This window comes from Sinocyclocheilus anshuiensis, unplaced genomic scaffold (assembly GCF_001515605.1).
Source record: "Sinocyclocheilus anshuiensis isolate Anshui unplaced genomic scaffold, SAMN03320099.WGS_v1.1 scaffold1034, whole genome shotgun sequence".
Taxonomy (NCBI): Eukaryota; Metazoa; Chordata; class Actinopteri; order Cypriniformes; family Cyprinidae; genus Sinocyclocheilus; species Sinocyclocheilus anshuiensis.
In genome coordinates, this window is record NW_015538015.1 from 117,706 (window position 1) to 122,449 (window position 4,744).

A 4,744-nucleotide genomic window follows, 5' to 3' on the forward strand; every position below is an offset into this window, starting at 1 on the left:
GACCGTTGAAAACCATTTGAAATTTGTGTCAGCACGTCATAAATAGAACCCGGCAGCAGTTTTCTGACGGGGATTTGTTGCGCCGTGCCGCTCACGTCCGTAGACACGGTGTAACATTGGTTTTGCTTTGTTTCACAGAACTAATCGTTGCCTAGGTTGCAATATGTGTATATGTGGGGCGGAGCTATCAAAATAGGGGCCAAGACCCTTTTGGGGTAGGGGCGTGTTTGTTTTGGTGATTTCAAATATCAACATTGGCTACCAGAAATCACTTACTCTGCCTTTAAGATTTTGTGGTCCAGGGTCACATATGATTACTTGATGAGGTTGCATTTATTTACATTAGTTAACTAATTAGTTAACATGAACAATGAAAAACACTTATAAAGCATTTATTAATCTTAATATTAATTTCATCATTTATTTATACATTATTAGACCTTAGTTAACATAACAATGTTGTTAAAGTTTTTTATTAATGTTAAAAAAGTTAATACTTTAACAATGAGCAACACACTTGTTAATGGTAATTAATGCATTAACGAATGGAAGCTTTATTGTAAAATGTTACTGATGTAGTTAAAGAAAGTTAAATAGTTCCCAATTGATGATTGGCATACATTGGTGAAATTGGTATCGGAACCGTTAAATTTTACCCTTATTGGTGCTGTTTACTGAAACTTTCGTATTAATACATAACTAGCGGGTAGTTTGTGATTCAAGGTTCTTTTACAGCTGTAATAAACTCTTGAGCTAATTCACCCCTCTGTGTCTTGCTTGTAGGCTAATAGCTGTGGAATTGTGGAGAGCATTATGAATTGGGTGAGCTTTAAAGCCCAGGCTCAGCTCAATAAGAAATGCTCTGCTGTAAAACACACCAAGATTAAAGGAGTACCCAAGCTGGATGACGCCAACGATGCAGGTAACAAGGTTTGTTGTGCTGTTAAAGTGTTAGGACGCTTTCAGCCTGGATGTTCATTTCAGGATGGCTGGTTTGTTTCAGGTGGGAAGAACTCCAATAGCTGCACTCTGATCCTGACAGAAGGAGACTCGGCCAAAACTCTGGCCGTGTCAGGTCTGGGTGTGGTGGGACGTGATCGCTATGGTGTCTTCCCTCTGCGTGGTAAAATCCTCAACGTGAGAGAGGCGTCACACAAACAGGTCAATAAATTCAAAAACATTTTACTGACCGCTTCATGTAGTTCATCAATTACAAACCCCACAAATGCTTATTTATTTATTTTTGCAGATCATGGAGAATGCTGAGATCAACAACATCATAAAGATCCTGGGTCTGCAGTACAAGAAGAACTACAGTGACCCTGAGTCCCTCAAGAGCCTACGCTACGGCAAGCTCATGATCATGACAGATCAGGTCAGACTGCACACTGTGTGCCTGTTACAGAATATAGGGTAGGTGTAGATTGTGTGTATAATGTTGAGTGATTTCTGCAGGATCAAGACGGATCTCACATTAAAGGTCTTCTCATTAACTTCATCCATCATAACTGGCCGTCACTGCTGCGTCACAACTTCCTAGAAGAGTTCATTACCCCTATCATCAAGGTAGATGCCAGCTGCTCTTGTCATCAGCAATAAATATAAACGCTTGTTGTGGAATCTTCTCATTGACTGCCAATGTCGTCGCTCTCTAGGCATCCAATAAGAAGCAGGAGCTTTCTTTCTACAGTATCCCAGAGTTCAATGAGTGGAAGGAGAAACAAAGTAGCATCAAATCCTGGAAGATCAAATACTACAAAGGTTTGTCTCAAACACCTGTGGTAGTACACTGGCAAACGTAAGCAATGTTTTTACTTTGTCCTTGCCTGTGTGCTAGTGATGTAGAAAGTGAAGGGATCACAGACTAGGTCAGGGGTAGGCAAGTTCGGTCCTAGAGAGCCGCAGTCCTGCAGAGTTCAGCTCCAACCCTGAAAACAAAACTCACCTGCCTATAGCCTTAGTAATCCTGAAGACATTGATTAGCTTGTTCAGGTGTGTTTGATTAGGGTTGGAGCTGAACTCTGCAGGACTGCGGCTCTCTAGGACCGAACTTGCCTACCCCTGGACTAGGTCAATGGCACACTGGGTGTTTACAATAACATTTGAACATCTTTCTAAAACTTGCATGTATACATAGTCATTTGTAAACATCTCACATGTAGTTTTCTTTCTACCTCGCTAAAGGTTTGGGTACCAGCACATCTAAGGAGGCCAAAGAGTATTTTTCAGATATGATAAGACATCGAATCCCTTTTAAGTACTCTGGGCCGGCTGATGATGAGGCTATCACCCTGGTAACCATTTCTCAATAATAGTACATTGCTCACTTTTTTTGTCTTTGTAAATTTTAATCAATCATTAATCTGAATTTGCAGTTTACACAGTTGAGCCGCATTGTAAGTTGTAAAAGTTTCCTAAAGATGATGTCTATCTGCAGGCCTTTAGTAAGAAGATGGTAGATGAGAGGAAGGAATGGCTGACCAGCTTCATGATCAACAGACGTCAGCGCAGAGAACACAACCTGCCTGAGGTGCCATAACCCTAAACTTTGTGGGCAGTAATAATTTGAACCTGCTTCAGCCTCTGGGTCAATTCGGCACACGTCTGCATGGAGGCAAAGACTCTGCCAGCCCCAGATACATCTTTACCATGCTCAGGTACACAGACACGCACAGCTAATGGTTATGGATAACAAATACAAGGTGCGTAACTAGTTGAGTAAAAGCAAAATCGTTTTTGATTTATTCTCAGTTCACTTGCTCGTCTGCTGTTCCCCGCTGTGGATGATAACCTGTTGAAGTATAACTACGATGATAATTTGCGAGTGGAGCCAGAGTGGTACATGCCCATCATCCCTCTGGTGCTGGCTAATGGAAGTGAGGGCATCGGCACAGGATGGGCCAGCCGCATCCCCAACTATGACATGCGAGAGATCATCAACAATATTCACCGCATGCTCAGTGGAGAAGAGCCACTTCCCATGGTAAAAATAAATGTTTAAATTTAATTACCATAAATGCATCGTTCTTTTCATAATCCATATTGTTCTGAACCAGAATTGGTTGACCTTATACTCCTTTTGCCCATTTATGTCTAGCTGCCCAACTTTAAGGGATTCAAAGGCACCATTGACGAACTGGCGAAGAATCAGTATGTGAATATCGGAGAGGTGGCCATCATTGACTCTACCACTATTGAGATCACGGAGTTGCCAATCAAAACCTGGACACAGGTGTGTGAAGTCTGTTTTTATACTTGTTTTAGGAAGTTTCTTTTGGCAATGTCTGCTAGGTTTTAAAATTTTTAGACCAGTATATCCTGATGTTTCCTTCACTGCAAATTCATGTCTCATGCTGTATATAAAACAAGCTAGCAGTTTTTGACCTGAAATGTAAAGCTGGGGAATACATGATATTGAGTAGAAAATTATCAGGGTGTCCGCGGGGTCTTAAAAAGTATTAAAAGTTGATAAATCAATTTAGAGACAATTAAGGCCCTTAAAAAGTCTTAAATGCCATTTTCCAAGGTATTACATTTTGTATCATCTTTTCATTATGTATATTTGTCGAATAGTGGGGTTCTGTGTATTTTATTTATGGAATCCCGCAAGATTTGACGTCATCTGTTACGGCGCTCACTGACTGACTGCGCCGCTGTGTGATAGCGCTGGGCTTGTTGATCCCGCTCTCGCTGAATTTCTGACCATTACAGCACGCTCCCATCTGCTCCCGCAAACATTATAATATTGTATATATTTTCACGCATCAAGGCGCCACTATCAATATGTGGGGTATTTAAATCCCCTTTGAATGAGCGCTCACAGTCGTAGTTCACTTTTACTTTTGCGCACTGTGTAAAGGGAGCACATCCTACGATAAAAGATATTTGTCAATGAGCTCGGGATCCATTGAGGAGCAAATCCTCCAACATCTTGTCAGTTATCTCTCCTTACTTTTGACCCGTGATTAGTCAAATCTGACTTCTGCAGCTCGTATTGGATGCAGGGTTGTTGTTGTTTTTTTTCCACGATATTGGGCTGCTTTTAAACTGTTGCCATGGGTTGATTTTCCCCAGTGGGTTAAAGGTTTGAAATATTTCATAAATTACATTTGGTTGAAATGCTTGTACTGAAACATTCTGCATTCTACCTCAAGGCTCGAAATTGCGACCATTTTGGTCGCATATGCTCCCGAAATTTAATCTGTGCGACCTCAAAATATATTTGGGAGCATTTGTGCAAGTGCATATAATTGTTGTCGTGCGACCTGTTTTCATATCTAAAAACGATCAGAGTATGTGCCTTCTGAGTGCTGATACGGTGACCGATACGGTCTGCCATTCTATCAAACGTTACATAACCAATTAAACTTCAGCTTTACATTGTTAACTTTAATGCAGATTTTAGATTGGTTAATATTAGCTGTCAATCACTCAGTCACTGCTTTCCGCTGTCAGGTGACAGGGAGCTAACTACCGCGGGGAATGTAAAGGGCTGAAGAAGAGATAAAATGAAAAGAGCACCGACAGATTTCTTTTGTAAACCACCTAAAGTTACAAATAATGGTGCTGGTGATAGCGATCATGTGGTGAATGTTGATCCACCAGCCGAAAAGAAGAGAGAATGGAGAGAATGGTTGAAAGACTTTTAGCGCTTTTCCACTGCATGGTACGGCACGGTACGGCTCGGTACGGTTCACTTTTGGGGGGTTTTCCACTGGGTACAGTACCTGGTACTTTTTTTAGT

General features: G+C 41.2%; 1 pseudogene; it reads left to right on the forward strand.

Moving 5' to 3' along the window:
* LOC107678276 (DNA topoisomerase 2-alpha-like) overlaps positions 1–4,744 on the forward strand; it is a 53,122-nt pseudogene that overhangs the window by 27,871 nt on the left and 20,507 nt on the right.